Source organism: Rhinolophus sinicus, linkage group LG03 (assembly GCF_036562045.2).
Source record: "Rhinolophus sinicus isolate RSC01 linkage group LG03, ASM3656204v1, whole genome shotgun sequence".
Lineage (NCBI taxonomy): Eukaryota > Metazoa > Chordata > Mammalia > Chiroptera > Rhinolophidae > Rhinolophus > Rhinolophus sinicus.
Window position 1 is genome coordinate 151,409,006 of NC_133753.1, and position 24,911 is coordinate 151,433,916.

At 37.3% G+C, this 24,911-nt stretch overlaps 1 long non-coding RNA gene across 1 annotated transcript; it reads right to left on the bottom strand.

Annotated features, from left to right (window-relative positions):
- Positions 1-386: 386 nt before the first annotated feature.
- On the bottom strand, positions 387-24,258 carry LOC141570422 (uncharacterized). Its single transcript, XR_012494427.1, has 3 exons — positions 24,101-24,258; positions 23,884-24,019; positions 387-483 (listed from the first exon to the last, which is right to left on the bottom strand). It is a non-coding gene; the product is annotated as an uncharacterized LOC141570422 (long non-coding RNA).
- Between the last annotated feature and the right edge of the window lie 653 nt (positions 24,259-24,911).

The following is a 24,911-nucleotide window of genomic DNA, read 5'->3' on the forward strand; positions in this document are numbered from 1 at the left end:
TTCTAACTTTACTACACTGTCCTATTATCTATGACCTTGAGATTGTATCTGTTGTGTATCTATGATGGAAATGCTACATAATGTTTTGCTATTGTGCATTTGTATCCAAACTTGAATTTAGTAACATCACAGTGGTAGCCTGAAATCAGCCATGATGGGAGTATCTACACCATAGAAATTGGCAAACACTATAAATCAAAGTTTTAATTTTGTTCAGCGACCTGGTTATTAAGCATTTACCAGCACACTCTGGTAACACTCTTCCTGGCCCTAAAATTTTGAAAAAGGTCTCAGTCCTCCCTGGCCACAGACTGAAATACTAAGTTTTTTAGAATCCACACCAGCTGACAGATACTGCCAGAGTTCACACTCACAGTGATTGCCACGCCCCCTTCTTCCATGATTCCTGGAGACAAGCAGCGCTGAGGCATCAACGAAAATAGTAGAAATTTTGATCCAGCAATTCTACTTCTGGGTATTTATCTGAAGGAAACAAAATCACTACCTTGAAAAGATATCTGTACTCCCATGTTCACTGCAACATTGTTTACAATGGCCAAGATATGGAAATAACTGAAGTGTCCATAACAATGAAATATGATCCAGCCATAAAAAAGAAGAAACTCCTGCTGTTTGTGACAACATGGATGGACCTTGAGGGCATTACGCTAAGTGAAATTAGTCAGACAGAAAAAGACAAATGCTGTATGATCTTACTTATATGTGGAATCTTTAAAAAATAGTGAACTCATAAATACAGAGAACAGATTGGTGGTTGCCAGAGATGGGTGGTGGGGGGAACAAAATGGGGGAAGGTAATCAAAAGGTACAAATTTATAAAATAAGTAAGTCCAGGGGACGTAACGTACAGCATAGCCACTATAGTCAATAATACTGTATTGTGTATTTGAAATTTGCTAAGAGAAAAGATCTTAAAAGTTCTCGGTATAAGAAAAAATTTGCTACTATGTGTGGTGATGGATGTTAACTAAACTTATTGTGGTGATCATCTTACTATATACACATATATCAAAGCATTGTATTGAACACTTGTAACTAATACAATGTTATATGTCATTCATATCTCAATTTTTTAAAAAAGAGTGGAAGTTTTGTTCTGATCTCAAGAACCAGTTTTGCTTCCCCCCTCAACTCCGCTATCACTATGTCTTATCTTCCTGTATCTACTGAGAGACTGTGGTTATCATTGTGCAAAGCAACTAGAAGCAGGGCGTCAAGGTCTTTCCTCTTGGGATGGTTAGTCCTCTAAGAAAGAGCAGAGAAAGGAAGAGGACAGGATGCCTCAATAACAATTATATCTCCTGCAGCAGCAGTGGTTGGGGCCAAGTTTTTCCTGAAAATGTGTAAAGGCCACAACTTGTCACAGCAACACCTCTTTCCTCATGAAGCTCAGCCAGTTTAACCTGCATGAAAAATGCCCTGGCTTCCTTCTTTTTGCGGAATGCTTATTCTGCCTATTTATTTTACTACTTGCCAGGTAAGCACCCTGGCCTGATTAGACTAAAGGACATTCACCTCTGTCTTGATCTGTGTTTTATAGGTTTGTTTTGTCATCACAAAATTCCCCATGCTAAATAACTACCCTGTTTCCCCAAAAATAAGACCTAGCCAGACAATCAGCTCTAATGCGTCTTTTGGAGCAAAAGTTAATATAAGACCCGGTCTTATTTTACTATAAGACCAGGTATATAATATAATATAATATAATATAATATAATATAATATAATATAATATAATATAATACAATACCGGGTCTTATATTAATTTTTGCTCCAAAAGATGCATTAGAGCTGATTGTCCAGCTAGGTCTTATTTTCAGGGAAATGGTATGTTTATCCCCCAAACTGTCTTGCCATCCATCTAGGGCCTAGGTAAATGCTAGGCTCTATCATACTCACATAGTCTCTCTCTAAACCCAAACTGCTTCCCCAATAAAAATGATATTTTATTTTATTAATATATTTCAGTTCTTCCCACCAGCAAGATAGGTCTGTAGACGAATGTTAAATTAACATTGGCTGTTAAGAGTAATGGGGGGGATGGCTGGGGCACCGTGGAAAGGGTAGAAAAATGTAAAGTGCACTAAATTCCTTGTCTAGCAGAGGAAGGGGTGTGAAATGAATCATTTATTCTTGACTCTAATTTTAGACGTGTTAGCTAGGTTCTTTCAGGAAGCGTGAACAGGGAAATGATCATGTTGCCTCAAGTAATGGGAACTTATTTACGATGCGGCAGAGCCAAAATATATACAAGTTCTGTGAGAGATGCAAGTAAATGAAGATGATTCAGACCCTGTCCTTAAGAGGATTTATGAACTTTGCCAGACGTATTTCAAAGAGTTGTTGGGTTTTCTCATGAAGACCTTAGATTAACTCCAAAAATGTAAGTGCCTTCGTATATAAAGAGACAAGAGACACAGACTGACATCTGTCAGGAATCTAATTCTTCCATCTGGGTATATCATTCAAGCGGTAGATAGGAACTTTAGTGATAGAACAAAAGTGAAGCTCACTCCTTAGGTATATGTATTCAGTCAAGAAATTGCTATTTCCCCTTGAGCGCATATAGACAATTTCAGATTGATGACAACTCGTCCAATATAGACTTTTTAAAAAAAAAAAACAAGAAAGAAAAAAGAATCAATATTTTGGATGTTTGCACAAACATTCTTGACTACAGAACAGAATTGTATGCTAGATTAAAAGGATCTCAGAGCTTATACAATTTGCTATGTTATAGTTATTGAAAGCAAGATGACTTCATTACTAAAATATGTTGTCTATTTTCAAATTACTGTTAATACCATGATTCACCAAAAATAAGACCTAACCGGAAAATAAGCCCTAGCACAATTTTTAAGGATGCTCGTAAAATAAAATAAGCCCTACTGTGTTTCCCCGAAAATAAGACCAGATCTTATATTAATTTTTGCTTCAAAAGATGCATTAGGGCTTATTTTCTATTATCACAATATTTTATATCGTGAAAAATCATGCTACAGCTTATTTTTTGGTTAGGTCTTATTTTTGGAGAAACACAGTACCACATGTAATGGTGAAAGATTAAATACAACCCTCTTAAAATTGGAAGGAAGACAAACCTCCTTTACCACTCCTATTCGTCATTATTCACCGATGACATAATTGTGTACATATAAAACCCGTAGGAATCTACAACAACAGCTAGTAGAACTATTTGTTAATTTAGTAAGGTTGCAAGATACAAGGTCGATAATATAAAAGCAAATTATGTTTATTTCAGCCAGCAACTAAATTGGAAATTTAAATTTAAATATCTGGTATTGTTTACAATGGGGAAAAAAACATAAAGTACTTAGGAAAACTTTAACAAAATATCTGCAAGATCAATAAATGGAAAACTACAAAATACTGCTAAGAGGAATTAAAGAACTAAACAAATGAAGAGATATACTGTGTTCATGCTTTGGGAAATTCAATATTGTTATCAAATCTTCCCAAATTTTCCTATACATTCAATACAATTCCATTCAAAATTCCAGTGGAATTTTTTATAAAAGTTGACAAGCTGACTTCAAAGTTACATGAAAATGCAAAAGATATAGAACAGCCAAAATAATTTTGAAAAAAGCAAAGTTAAAATACTTAGAGCACTGGTAATCAGTTTTTCCATAAATCCAACATTCTTCAAAAATCCTATAAATAAGTAGGAGTTTTTTGTTGTCCAGATGTTTTGTAGTATTACAAAAAAAAAAAATGCTACAAAAAAAAGTAATGCAAGAAAAAGTCTTCCACACCCATTCTAAAGGTTCTGAGCTCCCAATTCCAGTGTGCGAGGGGGGTTTTGTCCACACATCTAAGGAGTTCTCTGATACCAGCTGTGTGTCCTATAATTCACCTCAATTCTGACACTACCCGGAGAGAGCATCAGATTCCTCCGTTTAAGGGCTCAGTCCCACAAGACTGCCCTCCACGTCAGATGCCAATTCCAAGTACAGGTTGTCACTTGTGGTTGTGGCTGACCAGCTATTGATTGAAGGTTCCAATGACCCCCTCCTTGGGTTCAATTAATTTTCTGGAGCAGCTCAGTGAACTCGGAGAAACATTTTACTTACTATGTTACTGGTTTATTATAAAAGGATATAACTTAGGCACAGCCAGATGGAAGAGATACACAGAGCAAGGTATGGGAAAAGGGCAGAGAGCTTCTAAGCCCTTTCCGACCACAACACTCTCCTCAAATCTCCCTATGTTCATCGACCTGGAAGCACTCTGAACCCCAATTTTGGGGGATTTTATGGAGGCTTCATTACATATGCAGATTGATTAAGTCCTTGGCCGTTGCTGATTGAACTCAGTCTCCAGCCCTCCCCCTCCCAAGAGGTGGAGACCCGGATTGGGGAGGGAGGGTGAGGAGGATTGGGAGGGAATGAAACTTCCAACCCTCGAATCACATGTTTGACTCCCCTGGCAACTAGTCCACATCCTTAGATGTGGTCCAAAGTCACCTCATTAACATAAACCCAGTTGTGGTGCAAAGGGGCTTCTTATGAATGACAAGACTTATTTCACCTTTATGGCTCTGACGGATTTCAGAAATCGAGGACGAGAGACAAAAGATGTTCGTCCCATTGCTTTTAACTCTCAGAAAATTCCAAAGGTTTGGGGAGCTGTGAATTAGGAATTGTGGGTGAAGACCAAATATAGAGGAGAAATATATTTTGGTCATCTGAATGAACAAAGATATATTTCTTATAAGTCACAATGGCAAACTTTCACATCCTACCTTGAAGTAGAACTGCCCATGCCAGTTATTTTCTTTTTTAATGTGGTCTTATGAGAAGAATATGGTCTTTTGCATTCAAATAGACATGAATTCAAAATTTGGACTCAGTTTTTAATTCAAAACGGCACTTACTTACAAAATATAGTTTAGCTGGTAGTTAATATATAAAGTATGATCTAGTTCATAAAAACCCTTTAAGATATCCCACTGAAGAATCCTTTCATAATGTGCACGTCAAAGCATCACATTGTGCACTTTAAATATATTACAATTTTATTTGTTGACAAAATTGTAAACAAAGTATAAATATATATATACACATATATATTTATACTATACATATATACATATCATATATATATGATAGCATCATATATATACATATATACATATATAATATATGATATACGATATCCTAGATATCATATATCTGGGATATTAGATAATAATTTCTTCTGAAATTTCCTGGGCAACCTTAAATAGCTAGAGCTAGTGCCCCATCCAAATTGAATACCAGCATGTGTGCTAGCCTGGAATTTATCAATTAAATCCTGACCAGCTTTAGGTAGTCATATAATAGTACTAAATTGGTCATTTTGTTCTCAGAAATGAAAAATGAGGGTACACTCAAAAAGTTAATTTAATATCATTACTTAGAGGAAAATAAGAGGCTGCCATTTCAAATCTTGTCTTTTTTTTTTTTCTTTTTATTAAATTTATTGGGGTGACATTACTTAGGAAAATTATATAGGTTTCAAGTGTACAATTCTACAATACATCATCTATATATTGCATTGTGTGTTCAAACCTTGTCTTTAAACGCCTATTAAAGACATAAGTATTTTGTCGTTATTAAAATGAGTACTTTCCAGAAAGTGTCATCTTTCTTTGCATGTGTAACGCAAATTCACAGAAAATCAACTTGACTTAGAGGTGAAAAGCATGCTCACACCAAAATTATTGGAGTTAACAGTGCCTGAATATATTTATTAGATATATTTTTTTATTCAGAGCCCCTAATTCAGTAACTCATTCTGCACAGATATAAGTACTTAATCATTTGTTGGCTTACTTCTAACATCTGATTTTTATCTACTAAATCTGCTTCATAAAAATCTGCAGTCAATAAAGAAATAGCAAATATTTTACTAAGAGTAGTAATCTTTGAGCCTCTAATTCTACTTTAGTTAGGGCAAGGCTCAGCGTCCAGTCACTGATATGTTTATTGAGTATCTACTGTGTGTCAGGCTCTGTGTTAGGAACTGGGGAAACAGGTATGAATAAGACTTTTACGGCCTCTCTCTTAATAAATTTACAATGTTTCAGAAATACAGACACCCGAAACCATCATTACAATGGTGATGAGTGCTACTAAAAGTGCTATTGTAGGGTCAGAGTAAGGCTTCCACTAATCTGGAAGCTCCCATTCTGGAAATGAAGTTGAAACTGAGGCCTGAGGATAAGCAGGATATAACAGGCCCTGTGAGCATGGAACACCCATGAGGCAGAAAGTATCAAAACAATCCAAGCTAACTTCTCAGTTTCATTCTTCCTCATCTTCAGGTATCCTAGACACTTTGATGACTTAAACTAAAAAGTTTTCGATAACTAAACTAATAAGCATTGAACTGTTTTATGGAACATCCCTGGACTTGATTTTTCATCTAAAGTTCTAGCATCTACAAAATCAAAACTATTCAAATTGAAGTCCACTTATCAGTAGCATTAGTTTGCAGGAAATTTAAGTTCTTGGTCTGTAGCTGTATTCGTTTCCTAGGGTTGCTGTTACAATTTACCATAAACCGGGTGGTTCAAAACAGCAAAAATGTATTCTGTCACAGTTCTGGGGGACGGATATTGAAAATCAAGGTGACAGAGCTTTCCAGTCAAGATGGCGAAGTAGGAAAATGCTGTGCTTGCATCCTATCATGATCATATCAAAATTACAACTAAACTATAGAACAACCATCATTGAGAATCACCTGAAGTCTAACTGAACAGAAGTGGCACAACCAAGAACATACAGAAAAAGCCACATTGAGACTGATAGGAGGGGCGGAGAATGGGCTGGTCCCACACCTGCGTGTTGCAGTTATAAACCAGGCGGGATATCTTGGCTGTGGAGTTCCCCCTGAGGAGCAAGGGGTCCCAGGCCAGCACCAGGTTCCCCAGCTCAGTGTTCCAGTGCCAGGTACAGAATTCCCCAAAAAACAAACTCAAAGGGCAGACTAGGCAGGCACCAGAGCCCTGTGAAAGCAAATAGTGCTCCATAAGGTCAGCCCCTGTAAAACAGCTCTGTAGTCACAGCCAGTCCTCACAACCAATCAGCCTGATGGTCAATCCTTGCTATTGACACACAAACAGCAACCAAGGCTCAACTACAACAGGAGGGCACACACAACCCACACAAGGGACACACCTGGAGCACCTGGCTCAGGTGACCAGGGAGACTGTGCCACTGGGCGCCACAGGACATCTACTACATAAGGTCACTCTACTAAGATGGGGAGACATAGCAGCTCTACCTAGTACATAGAAACAAACACAGGGAGGCAGCCAAAATGAGAGACAAAGAAACATGCTCCAAATGAAAGAAAAGAACAAAGCTCCAGAAAAAAGAACTAAACAAATTGGAGGCAAGCAAACTACCAGAGTACAAAACACTGGTTATAAGGATGTGCAATGACCTCAACAAAAAGATAGGAAACATAAAAATGAAGATAGAAAACATAACAAAGAATCAGTCATAAATAAAGAATACAATAACTGAAATGCACAGTGCATTAGAGGGAATCAGCACAGATTTCATGAAGCAGAGGGTTGAATCAGAGATTTAGAAGGTAGCAGAAAACACTCAATTAGAACAGCAAAAAGAAAAAGAATTTTTTAAAATGAGGATAGTTTAAGGGCCTTGTGGGACAACATAAAGTGTACCAATGTTTGCATCATAGGGGTACCAGAAAAAGAAGAGAGAGGACAAGGAATTTAAAACCTATTTGAAGAAATAATGATGGAAAACTCTAACCTGGAGAAGAAAATAGACATACAAGCCCAAGAAGCCAGAGAGTGCCAACAAGATGAACCCAAAGAGGCCCAGACCAAGACACATTATACTTAAAATACCAAAGGTTAAAGACAGAGAATCTTAAAAGCAGCAATAGAAAAGCATTTAGTTGCTTACAAGGGACCTTCCATAAGATTGTCAGCTGATTTCTCAACAGAAGCTTTGCAGGCCAGAAGGGATTGACATGAAGTATTCAAAGGAAAGAAAAGTAAGGACCTACAACCAAGATTACTCTACCCAGCAAAGCTATTATTTAGAATTGAAGGACAGATAAAGAGCTTCCCAGACAAGAAAAAGCTAGAGTTCATCATCACCAAAACAGTATTACAAGAAATATTAAAGGACTTCTTTAAGAAGAAGGAGGAAAAAAACAAATTAAAACCATGAATAATAAAATGGCAATAACTACATATCTATCAATAATTACTTTAAATATAAATGGATTAAATGCTCCAATCAAAAGGCATAAGGTGGTTGAATAGATAAGAAAACAAGACCCTTACACATGCTGCCTACAAGAGACTCACTTCAGATCAAGTCACACAGACTGAAAAAAAAAGGGATAGAAAAAGTTATTTCATGAAAATGGAAACCGAAAGGAAAAAAACCTGGAGTGGCAATATTTATGCCAGACAAAATAGACTTTAAAACAAAGGTTATAGCAAGAGATTAAGAAAGACCCAGTAATCCTACTTCTGGCTATTTATCCAAAGAAATCCAAAACACTACTTTGAAGGGACATGTGCATCCAGATGTTCATTGTAGTATTATTTACAGTAGCCAAGATATGACATCAATGTGGGTGTCCATCAATGGATAAATGGATAAAGGGAATGTGGTACATATATACAATGGAATATCACTCAGCCATTATAAAGAATGAAATCTTGCCATCTGCAACAACACGGATGCACCTAGAAGATGTTGTGCTGAGTGGAGTAAGTCAGACAAATGCCATATGATTTCACTTATATGTGGAATCTAAGAACAAAATAAATGAACAAACAAAACAGAAACAAACTCATAGCTACAGAGAACATTTTGATGGTTGCCAGATGAAAGGAGGGCTGGGAGGATGGGTGAAAAATGTGAAGAGATTAAGAAGTACAAATTGGTAGTTACAAAAGAGTCATGGGGATGTAAAGTACAGCACAGGGAATACAGTTAATAATATTGTAATAATTACGTATGGTGTCAGATGGGTACTAGATTTATCAGGGTGATCACTTCATAAGTTATAGAAATGTCTAATCTATGTTGTACACCTGAAACCAAGATAATATAGTATATCAATTGTAATTTAAAAACATTTAATTTTTAAAATTTTGTTTTTTTAAAAAGAAAGAAAATCAAGATGTTAGCAGGATTGTGCTTCCTTCAAAGTCTCTAGAGGAGAATCATTCCTTGCCTCCTCCACCTGCTAGTGGCTCCAGGTGTTCCTTGGCTTGTGTTTGCAAAACTCCAATCTCTACCTTCACACAGCTGTCTTCCCTGTGTGTCTGTCCTCTACTGTGTGTCTCTTATAAGGACACTTAACACTCAATTTATGGCCCACACAGGTAAACCAGGATGATCTCATCTGGAGATCCCTAATTATATTGACAAGACCCTTTTTCCAAATAAGGTCACCTTCACAGATGTGCGAATTTATCTTTTTGGAGGACAGCATTCAATCTACTATACCACTCACTAACTCAAAATCTCTGGGCACAGGGCACAGAGATCTGTGGTTTAACAAATTATTCAGGTGATCTTATGATGCTAAAGTTTGAGACTCACTTGACCAACTCCTTCCTGCTCAGCTGGATTCTGTTATTAGCTTCTCCTACTTTCTCCACAGCTGGTCTCAGAGAAAGATTTTTATGAGAAGCATGAAACGTTCATTCTACATTAATGTCACCATTATTGAATGATGGCATACTCAAACACTTATTTTCAAAAGAATAGTTTTCTTTCCCCATAAGCAAAAGAACATTTACTCATGGCTTAATGAGAATATCATAATATTAAGGCAGACCACTTTGTGCATGGGCATTCCTTATGCACTAGCAGATATCAATATCAAATGATGAAGATTTTCAAGAAAAACAGAATTAAATAGCATCATTTATTATGTCAAGGATATTCAATCTCTTTAAACATTAGAAATATAAAATTTTCTTCTTTCAGAAAACCATTACCCATCGTTCCCAGCAGTTGAGAAAAATAGTAAGTACAATCATGAGATTTTAAACGTTTTTTTTATTTTGAAAAAAAAAAAGGAAGGAAGGTATACTATGTCCTAATCCCATTACCTTTTAAGATTTTATGCTTATTCCAAGGTCATTTTATACTGAGCCATTTTATAAATGAGCCAGGTCTAAGGGTTAATCATATTCTAAAACTCTATAGTGGTTTTGAAATGTCAAATGAAAATCTTCTAAATTTTTTTTCACCTTTACAAGCTCTTAAAAATTCTTCAAGGATTAGTACTGACCTCATGACGTAGTAAATTCCATTTACAGTTTTTCATATAGAAAAACTCAGTTTGCATATGAGAGATAGCTAGGTAGGTAGGTAGGTAGATATACATACATACATACACACATACATATATACATACATATCCAAACAATCAGGTAAGATTGAAAAATCTAGTCCATGTATTTTACACACAATCAGGAACACACACTAGAAACAGAAACACATGCACTTTCCCACAAACATACACACACTGTTGAAAAACACAACCAATGTTCCGTAAAGGTATGCTTTTATATGTAGCTCAGAATTTTTTCTTTGTCTATGAGGACCATGGACTTCTGTTCCTTTTCTATTGTAAACATATGTGTACACATGAATGTAATTGTGTCCTGTTTCCCTCCCTCTGATCTAAACCTGCTCACCTGAGACCATTTACAACCACCTGCCCTTTCCTCCACCCCCCTGAGGTCTGTTTTCTCCTGTTATATACGGGAGCTATCCTATGGGTAGCACCTGCTTTAATACTCCTAGCTATCTCCCTAGAGCTCCTCACCAATGTATTCATTCAACAACTGTTTATTGGACACCAACTATGTGCCAGACACTATGGATACAGAAGTGAATAAAGGAGTTCTGCCCATATGGAGTCTTCTTTCATGCAGGGGGGTGGAGGGGAGTAGGTGTGGGGGTGGGGATGAGGGACAACACTGGAAGACAAGAATACAATACATTGTAATTATATTCCAGACACTATGGGCCAAAAGTGTAATATATTTTATCTCAAAACCTCACAACATCCTATGAGGTAGAATATGATCATATTTCTGCAGAGGAGGAAAATCATCTGCAGATTCAGTGGAATCAAATAACTGGCCCCAAAACACAAAACTGGTCATTGATGGAGCCAGGATTCAAACCAGATCATCAACTCTTTTTTTTTTTTTTTTGAGGTATAATTGACAGTCAATGTTATATTAGTTTCAGGTGTACAACATAATGTTGCTATTTGTATATATTGTGAAATGATCGCCACAGTAAGACTAGTTAACGTTGCCACCATAGTTAAATTTTTTTTTCTTGTGATGAGATCTCTTAAGATCTGTTTTCTTAACTTTCTAGATCATCTATCCTTGATCATATCACCAGCCTGTCCCATAAGGAATAGAAACTTCAATACACTCCTCTGCCCGCTCCATCCTTACCCCCCCAATCCCTGTCATTTTGACACACAAACAGGCTGAACCACAGAGGTGTGAATTAAATGGGATGCAAACATGTTTACTTTTACTAACAATTGTCACCCCAATAAATTTAAAAAAAAAACATGTTTACTTTATTTGTATAACTCAATTAAATCTGTTTCCCCAGACTATCTAATGGCAGACAATTTAAAACAAGTAGCTCCTGGATTTTCTTAGTCTAGCAGTGATTGTTAACTTAATCAATTTCAACTTGTAAGCAGATCACTTACCAGGTTAAACCTTAATGAACTGAATGTTCTGTCTTCTCTCTGAGTCCTAGGGAAGCATCCCATCCCTGGCTAGAAGTGCAAGCGGCACTCTTTTGGTGAAAACCTTTTCAACCTTGCTAGGTAACCTTACGGCAGGTGGATTACCAGCTCTCACTCTTAGCTAACGTCTGTGTCCCCGTGCTGGGCCCACAGGAATAACTGGATCTCAGGATCCATGGAAAAGTTTTTTGTGGGAGGTTGGGTAGGGGTATCTCTGGCCCACTCTTTTCCATGTACACCATTCTGCCATTTTGTTAAGCCAGCATGGAGCAAGGCATTTCTCTCGGGGAGGTTGCAGTTATTCCAGATTTCTCCTGGAACTTTCCTCCCCGGGGTCCTGAGATGTAAGGAAGATTTGAAAGGGTGGAGACACATACATGGTTGGGGTTCAGAGAGTGAAGTCACTATGCTGCTTCTAATTTCGTTTTGTCTTTTCTCCAAACTTCTCTCCTAACTTGGATGTCATTTAGTAAGACTCAGGATTGGGGGGCAGCAATATAAGCACATTCTTTCAGTTCTTCAAATCCATTTCTGGTCTCTTCTATCTCTCACCTACCTCAAATTTAGATCAAACAGTAAGTCGGCTTTGCTCTCAGCTCTGAATTATTCCTACATCAACAGAAGTTCTTTTTGCCAAATGGGAAAAAGTGGGCAACTATACAAGGTGAACTTAAAATAATGCAGCAATTAATGATTTGAAATATCCTGCAACACTAACAATAAATACTTAACAGAATTCTAGCTTTTAACCATTTCCTCCTTCAAGTCAGTGTACATGGGTGGACTCAACTATAAAAAGTGAAGTCATGTGCTAGGTGTCTGCATTTCTTAAACAGCGATATAAATGTTCAATTAACAACAAGAAGTGGGATCAGGGACAAAAGCTAAGAGAACATTCACACGGTACAAATTTTCATACACAGTTAAAGAGAGCCAAATTGGTGTTGTTTTGAAAGCACTTAGAATCATTCCAAGAGAAACTGGAGGTTTTCATGATTCTTAAGTTTCTATCAACTCTGAAAAAGCAATATGGAAAGAAATACAGAAAAATAGTGGGGAAATGACAATGTACAGATAATCATTTGGAAGTCTCACTTTGTTCAAAGACAAATAATGATCATAACAAAGGTGACTTACTTTAACAGAATTTAAAAGGCAAACAATTTTAAGTAAAAAGCACAGGAGTATTTAATATATTGAGCTGCATAGAGAGTGGTTCAATGCAAATTAGTTGGATCAATGTTTTCCTGGCTGAAAAGCAATTCCATTTAAGAAAGTTTTAAGAAGTGGGAACTAAGCAACTACATTCAGCCCACACGAATTGTTCATGTCTCTGGTAAATTATAGAAAATGACAGCCTGTCATTACAGAACAGAGACATACAAAATTAGGGCATTGTTATTCTATGTTCCTCCTACAGAAGAAAGATCAGTTATAGCTTTGGCACAATGATTAGGTTAAATAACTACAATAAGTATTAAATGTTAGTGTGTCATGGTGCAAATGTGTAAAAAGCCCAGGAGTTTTTCGAAGAATGACCCTCATCATAGAGTACAACCCTTCCCTGACCTGACTTCACATATTATCTTTTCCGTCACAGCAAGACCAACTCGAAACACTCTGTTGGCAGAATTTTAAGTGAGTCTTTATAGAAGAGCTCTGTAAGAAAAAGACCTACATTGGTATTATTCGCAATTCAGAATTCTTTATTCGCTCTAATAAAACGATGATATTCTTGGATCCAACACTGTGTTGATAATGGTGTCTTACTGACTGCCTCACTATTCCCTTAGATGAGACGATCAGCGAGTAGTAACAGGTGAAATCTAAACTCCTCTATTTAAGAGTATCAGGAAAACACTTTGTTGCTTGGGTAACAAAGTATTTCTTTTAAAAGAGTATGCCCCTTGATTTAGTAAACATGTGACCGATATATAACAGGTAATGTGTTGTCAAATTTCAGGGAAAACCCATTGAACAGATGTATTTTGAAGTTTTGTTCATTCCCTATTTATAAAAAATAATTCTTATGGCTGAATAAAAACAGATCTCTACTAAGTTAGCCATTTCCATTTTCAAAATGCATTCTAAAACAATGCATCTTTAGAAACAATAAAGTGTTTTCTTACACCCACCTGCCATACCTCTGTCCAGCCTACAATGATCAAGTTCAGATGGAAATAATGAGCACACAGTGGCTCTTTTTTACAACTCAGCAGTAACCATTTCACAGTTGCTTCTCTCTAATGGTGGCCCTGACCACCATGTCAGTAAAAATTCTGAGGAAAGAGGAAACTTGTTTTCCAGCCCCATTCATTTCAGCACATCTTACTGCCATGTAGGACATTGTTATTAACTGTGACCTAGAAAACTGGGTAAGAAAGATAAGACCAATGTCGAAAGCCGCAAATGAACTAGAACTGAACAGAAACTGCCAGAAAGGGGCCATTCCAGAGGCCGCCCTGTCTGTGATGGTCCCTCTCTAGGACCACATGAATTATTTTTCATTCCTTTTTTCCTTCACTCTTCATTGCATCTCTACTCAGTAGATGTCCTGCTTTTTCATAGTTTCTCCTTCTTCATAACCTTGGTTTACCCATGGCCTTGTCTATCTTCGTGGTACTCCTTTATCTCTACCTCCTACTTTGAAAGAGATAATTCCTTTTCATTATGTAGTTTAAATTTTTAAAAGAGAGAAAATGATTAACTCAGTGTATCTTTTTGAGCTATACTATGTCACAGACCACTACCTAGCCTAGGGGTTAGAGTATCTAAAATTCTTGGACATTCCTCTCATTCAGAGATGGGGGTCTATGTCTTCTCCCCCTGAATTTGGGTTCCGTTAACACAGTAGAAGGGACACTGTTTAGGTTTCCAGGACCAGGTCTTAAGAAACTAACAGCTTGCCCTTGGAATCCAGCCCTCATGCTGTAAGGGAGCCCCAGGTCACATAGAGGGGCCAGGTAGGTGTTGTGGCTGATAATTCCAGCTGAGGTCCCAACCAACAGCCAGCATCAGCCACCGGACATATGTGAGTAAAGCTGCCTCCACATGACAGCAGTCCCCAGCCACCCAATCATGCCCAGTCTTTCCGGCTGAGGCATCAGATGACACAGAGCAGCGATGAGCCATCCTTACAGTGCCCTGTCTGCACTCTTGATCCACAGCATCTATGAGCATAATAAAATGCGTGCTTTATACCACTAGTTTTTGGAGTAGTTTGTTCTGTAGCACTAGATAATTGGAAAATATTTTGGTACTGTAAGTCAATTATTTATAGCTGTGTGAGTAATACAGTTTAGTGGCTTAAAGCAACAACACTCATTTTCTTTTCTCTCCTGTTTCTGGGGTCAAGAATTTAAGAACGAGCTGGGTAGCTGTGGGCCAGTCTCCTATGTGGAGGCAATCAGTTGAAGGCTGGAGCTAGGAGACCATCAGGGCTGAAGGAGCTGGTGGCTGGCCAGGCACCTCTCTTCTGAGATTTCAAATGCTCTCTTTGTGGTCTCTCCCTAGGGACTAGTTTGGGCTTCATTGCAGCATGCTTCGGGGTGATAAAATTCTTACAAGGTGGTTCAAGGTTCCTGTATGACTGTTCCAATGAACCACATGACAGAGATATTGCCTTTTTTCGCCTAGCTCCCCAAGTCACATGGCATCATTGCTTCCACACTCTACTGGTTAACTCTTCACTGAGTTCAGCTTAGCTTCAAGGAAAGGGGAGACTTCGACTCCACCTTTCAAAGAGGGAAGTTTCAAAGAATTTGCCAAATGTCTTCTAAACCACCAGTTTCTTTCTGGGCCAGAGCTCAGTCCTATTCCAATGAGCTATACACAGGGTTGGTGGGGTCATAGGTGCCCCTACAGCCAGCTGCTCCTTTTTTAGGGGCTAGGGACAGAGATGTCTCCCTTAGAAGGACCTACACTGCCTATCCAGAGTGCTGTCCCCCTTCTCTCCTGGCATCCAGGATCCTTCCTCTTCTTTCTGCCCTGTGCCCTCTACATCCTGCTGATCCCATCTATTGGACACTTCTTAATCTTCTCTTCACTGGCAGTTAATGGATGCTCTTTATACAAATTTTGGAGAACACAGAAAACTACAAGGAAGAGAAAATACCCTTGTTCCCACACATACAGTCCCAGAGATGCTTATTCCGAACAAGGTCTGATTGACACGTTTATAACCATTTTCTGCTAAGAGGAAGGCACTCCAAAGTCATGGCCACATACAGGATGCAGGGAAACTGTCAAAGGACTGCTTGAAAGCTACTTGACTATCTCAAAGTCTAGAGTCTTTAATGATGTCTAGCCTTTTTTCTAGTCTGTTTTCCTTTTGTCCTGCTCCCATTCATATGTGATTTCTTACCCTTTTGTGAACTCAAATTGCCATAAACATCAAAGCACTCTGAATACAGTGAAGGAAAAGTAAATAATATTTATAATACTTTTTCATTTGAGAGTAGAAGGAAAACAAAGAACCATCTGTTAATTCTGAAATTCTAGATTTACATAGTTGTGATCAAGCAGTATCTACAAATTTGTCTTCTGAATTTTTCTTTTAGTGTTATAAGCTTTTTTGTTATCAGTATAATCTCTTAAATCAGGTGCTCTCTCTTTATATTCTGTGACAAAAATATTAGTCAACTGAAGAGAAAAATTGAAGTAAATATCTAATAATTTAAGCAACTCACTATTTCCATTTTTTCTCACCTTACTATTAATAACAAAATATTTTATTTTAAGTTGAATTAGCCAGCAAATTTGCCTAATTATAACTCTATTAACCACTTCTTTTTATTTCAGGTCTTTTTTTCCTTAATTTAAAAGGTAATACAGGGGCAATCTTGGTAGATTGAATATAATAGTTTCTTTCCTGTGACCTCTTGAATCCCACTAAAATGAGAGGAAAAGGAATTAAAAACTATAAATCCACAAGAAAATAAACCCAAGGAACTAATTATAGCATATGAGAGATGTCAATGAAATCTGGACTCTGAAATGCAATAAATAAGAAGTAGCCTAATAACCAGAGAAAGACGAAGCCTGAATCTGTAATGGGAAACCCAATAAGAACTATGGTAATTATGTGTCAAAAACTTGATAAGTTGCAGAACCTTGGGAATGTTCAAGAATTGGCTAAGCCAGTTATCACTGAATCCAACAGTTTAGTTTGAGCTGAAAGCAAGAGGATTGGTTATGAAGAGTAGACAGGACCCCAATGCCCAAAGTACTCCCCCAGCTTGGTCAGGCAGGGCATGAATAAGAGCAAAAGACCAGAGATCAGAAGATCAGAAAATTGATTGAGACACTCTGATCTCGGCAAGACCAGTCACAACACAGTGCAGGGATGAAGCGACTTATTAAAAAAGTAAACTTGCTAAAATGCCAATACTATCCAAAGCAATCTGTAGATTTAATGCAATCCCAATGGTGTTTTTTGTTTATTGGTTTGTTTTTTGTTTTTTGTATTTAGAAATAAAAAAAATCCACCCTAAAATTCATATGGAATCTCAAGGGTCCTGACTAGCCAAAACAATCTTTAACAAGAAGAGTAAAGTTGGAAGTTTCACACTTTCTGATTTCAAAACTTATTACAAAGCCACAGTAATCAAAATAGTGTGGTACTGGCATAAAGACAGACATACAGACCAGTGGGACAGAACAGAGAGACTGGAAAGAAACCCTCACATATATATGGGTAAATGCTTTTTGATAAGGGTACCAAGACCATTCAATGGGGAAAGAATCATCTTTTCAACAAATGGTGTTGGGAAACTGAATATCCACGTGCAAAAGAATGATATGGACCCTTACACCACATATAAAAATTAACTCAAAATAGATCAAAGATCTAAATATAAGACCTAAAACTATAAAACTCTTAAAAAATATATTATAGGGGGAAGGTTTCATGACATTGGGCTTGGCAAGGATTATTTGGATGTGATACCAAAAGTATAGGCAATAAAAATAAAAATAGTTAATTGGATTACATCAAAATTTAAAACATCTTCACATCAAGGCACACAATCAATACAGTGAAAAGGCGACCTGCAGAATGGGAGAGAACACTTGCAAATCATGTATCTGACAAGGAATTAATATCTAGAACATATAAAGAACTCCTACAACTCAACAACAAATAATTTGATTTAAAAATGGGCAAAGGGTTTGAATAGACATTTCTCCAAAGAAAATATATTATACAAAAGGTCAACAAGCACATTAAAAAGATGCTCAACTTCACTAATCATTAGGGAAATGCAAATCAAAACCACAATGAGATGTCATTTCACATAGAGTAGGATGGCTTCTATGAAAAATGACAACAGAAAGTAATAAATGTTGGTTAGGATGTGGAGAAATTAGAACCCTTGTGCACTGTTAGTGAGAATGTAAAATAGTGCAGCAACTGTAGAAAACAGTATGATGGTTCTTCAAAAAACTAAAAATAGAAAAAGCATGTAAGCCAGCAATCCCACTTCTGGATATATATCCAAAAGAATTGACAGCAGGGTCTCAAAGAGATATTTGCCCACCCATGTTAACAGCAGCATTATTCCCAATATTGAAAAGATGGAAAGAACCCAAATAAACATTAACAGATGAATAAACAAAATACTTGTATAGTATATACATATAATGAAATATTATTCAGCCTTAAAAAGAAAGGGAATTCTGACGCATGCCACAACATGGATGAACCTTGAGAACATTATGCTGAGAAAAATACTGTATAAACAACTGCGCTTACATGAGGTGTCTACAATAATCAAAACTCACAGCCACAGAAAGTAGAATGGTGGTTGCCAGGCGTCGGGGGAGGAGAAAATGGGGACTTTTCAGGTATGAAAAAGTTCTGGAGATCGGTTGCACAACACTGTGAATCTACATAACACTACTGAATTGTACACTTGAAAGTAGTTAAGATGATAAATTTTATGCTATGTGTATTTAACTATAATTTTTAAAAAAGTTTAATGAACATGTCATCATAACGCACTGCACAGCTCTGTTGTGGACAGCATGTACGGACTCGTCAGTATCCATCACAATGTAGCGTGCATTACTTATTTAGACAAAAATTGTGATATAACTACATTTGCAAGATAGAGGAAGCTTAGCATGGGGGAGGATGGAAATAGTTCAAGAGAAGCAACTTTTCAATAATAGGATGTCAATAGGTGAAGTCTAAAATTGAGAAACCAGTAGCATAAATCCATTATTCTGAAATAGAGGATAAACACGTGGGCTGGTCTTAAGGAGTCTGCTGTCAGCTCTCTATTTCATCCTTTACCTGCTCTGTTCTGTCTAATAAGGGAGGTATCTGCTCTCTGTAGGCATCATTCTCCAAGTTGTAATGTCATCTGCTTTGGCCAGTGGATGGTACTGTCAGGAAACTGAATGGCAAGAGGAGGAGAACGGACAGTCTTTTTTTCCTCCTGCTAGGCCTCAAGTGCCATCTCAAGTACTGTCTGTGATGAGGCGATGCCAGCTCCCACCAGACAAGCCCCCCAGGGTCCTAGCTTCTGCTTGGTTGCCCTGGCTACTGAGCTGAACAGCATCCCTTGTCTCCACAGCCTAGGCTACCTGATGTTGCGAATCTTGAGTTGTTCACCAACCACTACTTGGCTTGTCAGTGTTTCCATTACTAATTCCTGCAATAAATTTCCTCTATTGTGAGAGTTTTGCTTCTGCCTAGCATGTAGCTGGAAATATGGCATTCCCACTCCGAGTACAAGAAAAATATGATGAACTACAAATTCATAACTTTTCTGTAACCCATCAGAAAGCTGAGATCAAAGGGCAACCAAACAGACCAAAAGCCAAGGAAAGACAGGAGCCTCCAAGGAGATGGAAGCACTGGCTTGCTTGTGGCTGAATATGGGAGGAAGAGATACTGGGCATCAAACAAGTCGGCAAGAAGAATTCAGTTAAAATTCTTAACAAGTTGCTATGGGCTGTGTGTGGACTAGCGTGATACCATAGAACTTGTGGGAGCTTCAGACAGTTCTTCTCCCCAGACCTCCCAAAGGTACTCATGAGAAAGATTTGGGCAGGGTGGGAGACAGGAGGGCTTCACTTAACAGAGTGGTAAAGGCATGAAGCCCACTGAAAGCCTTCTCTTCTGTGGAGAAAAGCCTTAAGTCACTGAGGGAAGGACAACAAACCCTGTCCCTCCCAGTAGAAGGTAATAAACAAAGGATGCACATTCTAAACTCAAAAACAATCTCTTAGAAAAAGTAAGTATTGCTAATAAGTCAATAGTGGAGATCAATGAAATATTATAAAATACTCAATTGACGTAAAAAAAGAGGGAAAAAGGAACAAAGAACAGATGGTACAAATAAAAAACAGGTGATAAAAATAGTTTTAAATCCAATCATGTCAATAATCATACTAAAGGTAAATAATCTCCACATTCTAATACAAAGGCAGAGCTTCTCAGAGTGGGTTAAAAGAAATCCACACATATGTTAAAAGTAAAAGGATGGAATAAGATACACCATCGGTCCCCCAGTTCCCAGGCCTTCAGATTTGGATTTACACTATCAGCTTTCCTGGTTCTCCAGCTTGCAGATGGCAGATCCTGGACTTCCTGGCCTCCAGAACCATGTGAGCCATTCTATAATAAATCTTCTCTTATATATATTCTATTGGTTCTGTTTTTTTCTGGAGAATCCTAATACAACATATATCTGACAAAGCATTTGTATCCAGAATACTGTGTAAAAATCTCTTAAACTCAGTTGCAAAAAGACAAACAACTCAAGTAAAAATTGATAAATAACCTATAAGCATATGAAAAAAATGCTCAACATTATTGGTTACAAGGGAAATGCAAACTAAAACTACATTGAGATTTGCTGTATTCCCACTAGAATTTAAAATTTAATTACTGACAATACCAAATATTGGCAAGAATGTGGAACAACTAAAATTCCATTCATTGCTGATGGGAATGCAAAATCCTACAATCACTTTGGAGAACAGTGCAACAATCTCTTACAAGGTTAAACCTACTCTTACCATAAGATCCAGCCATTCCACTCGTAGCATTTATATGAATGTAAATACTTATACAAGAATGTTCATAGACGCTTCATTAATAATAGTCAAAAATTGGAAATAATCTAAATGTCTATCAATAGGTGAACGGATAAAGAAGTTGATCCATGCCTGCCCCAGTGCCACAATCTTTTAATATCTATAGTTTAGAATATGTTTTAATACCTTGTCTGGTAAGTTTTCACTCCTTGATACTACTTCAGAAATTTTTGGTGAATTCCTACATGTTTTTCTCCCAAATTAACTTCAGAATATTCTTTTCCATTCCCCCCAACCCAAAACTTCTATAAGTCCTATTTTAAGGGAAAAAAATTCATACAAGATTGAATCTACCACTATGTTCATTACAGCATTATTTACAGTGGCCAAGACATGGAAACAACTGAAGTGTTCTTCAGTAGATGATTGGATAAAGAAAATGTGAGATACACACACACACACACACACACACACACACACACACACACACACACAATGGAATACTACTCGGCAATAAAAAAAGATGAAATACTGCCATTTGTGACAACATGGATGGATCTTGAGATTATCTTGCTAAGGATATATGTCAGACAGGAAAAGTCATGAACCATATGATTTCATGCATATGTGCGATATAAAACTGAAAGCAACAAATGAATGAGACAAAAAACAAAAACTGATAGACACAGGATGTGGAGGAAAAGGGGGGAGGGGCAAAACTGGGAAAAAGGTAACGGGGGTTGAATATATAGTGAGAGAAGATTTGACTTTGAGTGGTGAACACACAATGCAATATACAGATGATGTATTACAGAATTGTACACTTGAAACCTATATAATTTTATTAATTAATGGCACCCCAGTTCATTCAAGAAAAATAATTTCTTAAAAAAAGGATTGATTCTACCAACCCAAGAATAAGGCATCATCATCACTTATTCAGGGGCACCTCAGGAAATGGAATTGCTCTTACTGGATATCTGCTAACCTACACCACAATTCACTCCCGATATCCCACCTAGGACACTTCAATTTGTATTAACAGCATTGTATTCCTGAGTTTGGGACTGTGGGGATAAAGGGATTTGCAGCCATCAAAACAGTTCATCACGTGTTCAGGCCCAGTTCTTCACAGACATGATCAGAATTAGAAAGCCGGATGTTTGCTACCTTAAATGATTTCAGTTTAACTTAATTCAATAATCATTTATGGTGCTCCTACTACTATGTGTCAGACAAGGTACTAATTTCTGTAAGAACTCAAATATGAACAATTCATGGGCCCTGTTGTCAAGAATCTTTGACTCTGTGATGGTGGCAACCATATAAACCAAAAAGCTTCATGGGAAGCAAAATGTCCTAGGGGTGCAGAGAGGCTGAGTGGGCACAGAGGAGAGTCTTCCCACTTAGGTAAGAAAAAAAAGTGACACAACAAAGTCAAAAGTGTAATATTCTATATAAAAATATTGATTCAACTTCTTATATCTTTTTTCTAACAAACACTGAGGCCTAGAAATTTGCTGAACATGGTGATTTGGTGACTGAGTCCAATTTGCTCCACTGCTCTTCCAACTGCAAGGTTTAGAACATCCTGAGCTTGTATTTTGTTTTGCAATCATATTTCTCACATTACCTGCTTAGGTGGTAATTCTTTGTTAGCTAAAAATAGCATTTGCCAAAGAAGTTTAACAGAGAAATTAATGCAGGAATGAATGGTGGCGTAACTCTCCATTTAACATTGTATTGTTAGTTATAAATGTACTGCATAATTTCAATTCCTAAAGAAGTTTAAATTTTGTTCTAATTATAAGACACAAGTGGTGTGTATCAGAATCAGCTGCTCCAGAAAGAATTTTTGCTAACAGTCGTTTCCAAATTACACACACACAAATGTATTCAGCTTTGTATGTTTCCATTTCAACCTCAATATTGGTGGGTTTGTAATTTCTTCACATAAATATAAAGGAAAATCAGTTACTATCTCAAAATTGTATTATGCCTATTTATTTCATTTTCTCAATTCTATGAAGAGCTGTGCAAAATAACCCAGCTAAAATCACTTGTTAAAATGTAGGAATGAAAAGAAGGAGAGAGGGAAGGACAGAAGTATTAAAAGAGGGAAGGAAAGAGGGAAGAAAAAAGATGAGAGAAAGGAAACATGGGAAGGATAAAAAAGATAAATAGAAAAAAGTTCAGACAGAGGGCAGCTACTGGAAGAGTACATAATAAAGAGAAAAATATGACTCCCTGTACTGCTTCTGCATTGTTACAACACATCCTGGCCTGACCGTGACATGAAAGCTGAAATGTTATAACTCAGAGTTAGACACTCCAGGATCATTCGTGACTTCCTGTCCCCTCTTAACTGTGAAGCCATAGACAAATCATTTTCGAAGCCTTAGATTCCCCGTCTATAAAATGAGATTAATAATAATACCTGCCACCTAAGTTTGACATCAGAGAGGAAAATAAGAACTATAATGTGATACATCATACCCATCAGATAAGCAAAAATACTCATACCCAATAATAGCAAGTATTGTAGAAGAGGTCAAGAAATAAGCCTCTAATGCACAGTTAATAGGAATATAAAGTGGTAAACAACTAAACAATAGAAGAAGTTAGAAATATACATACTCTGATTCAGCTATTCATCTCTTAGGGTGTGCCCTAGAAAAACTGTTGCATGTGTGAACAAAGAGACACACACACGAATGTTTACGACTGTGTTATCTGTAACTGCCCAAAATGGAAACATTCAAATGTCCTTCAACAGAAAAATGGGTAAATCATAGCATATTCACATAGTGGTGAAAAGGCATGATGTATAGTCACATCTGACCTAACTCAGCTAGTATCACCATCCTAACCATTATTATTGTTGTTATTTATTCCAAGGCCCCAGGTCCATGACTGTTTGTGTGTTGCAGCAACACATCCCTCCGTCCTTCATGTGAAGGACCACTTATTCCCTGTGGACAGAGTGGTCCTCACATTCCCCAAGTGATGACCCACCTGAATGGTTCAACCTTGTCGTAAGCGTTGGTCATCTCCTTAGCACAGCCAGTAATGGTGGAGGGTGACGGGCCAGGATGAGCAGAGAGCAGGAAAGCGATTTTCAACTGATGAACGCTCCCCAGTGCAGTCTAGACTAAATCAATAGAATAGAATCAAAGTGAGATTTGAAGGGAGTTTAATGGCAGAAGGCAATTTATTGCAATAAGTCCCTTACCAGGAAAGCAGAGATGACTGGAAGTTAGTTACACAAATAGAGATTTAATAACAAGCTCCAGAAGGAAGTTATCTGCCAAGCTGTGTTGGTTTGCACACAGCTAACAGCCCACAAAAGAGTCCCAGAGTATCCAAGGATGCATGTCTTGGAATGGCAGCAACCTGAAACAGGAAATAAAATAATACCTAATGGCACTAGTGTCCAACCAAACCATACAGAAAAGAAATCGTGTTATTAAAGGTCAAAGTTCAGTGATCTCCTTTCCTTGCTGGAAAATGCCAGCTGCTTCCATCTAGCAATTTATATAATATACAGATATTTCATATTTATAAATATAGAGAACAGGTCATGTTTCCTTTAGAAACATTCAGAGCTATTTCTAGTAAATGTACATATGTCCATCCTCTTTTGTGTGTTTCCCCAAAAAATAAGTGTGTTCACTCTTCCTGTCAACTTAAAACCTGAGTCTTTAAGAACAATAATAACAGGGACCTCAACATTAGCAGCCAACCCATCAAGAGATTCTCCTTTTAAAAAATGGGATGTCAGCTTCTCCTTTCTGCAGACAGCTTTAATTATCTGATGACTACAGTTTTCAGCATTACTCTAAACAGCTTTCTGGAATATGAGGGTGCAAATAGTGGGCACTGGCAAAAGCTGTCCAACAAAATGAGCATGTTTGGTGACTTCTAGGGGCATACACCACTTGCAGTGAATCAATTCCAAATGTATAAAGCATGCTCTCATTTCAAATCCCATCTCATAGCTCATTACAAAAAAATACTTATATTTAAACTACTTACAAACAAAA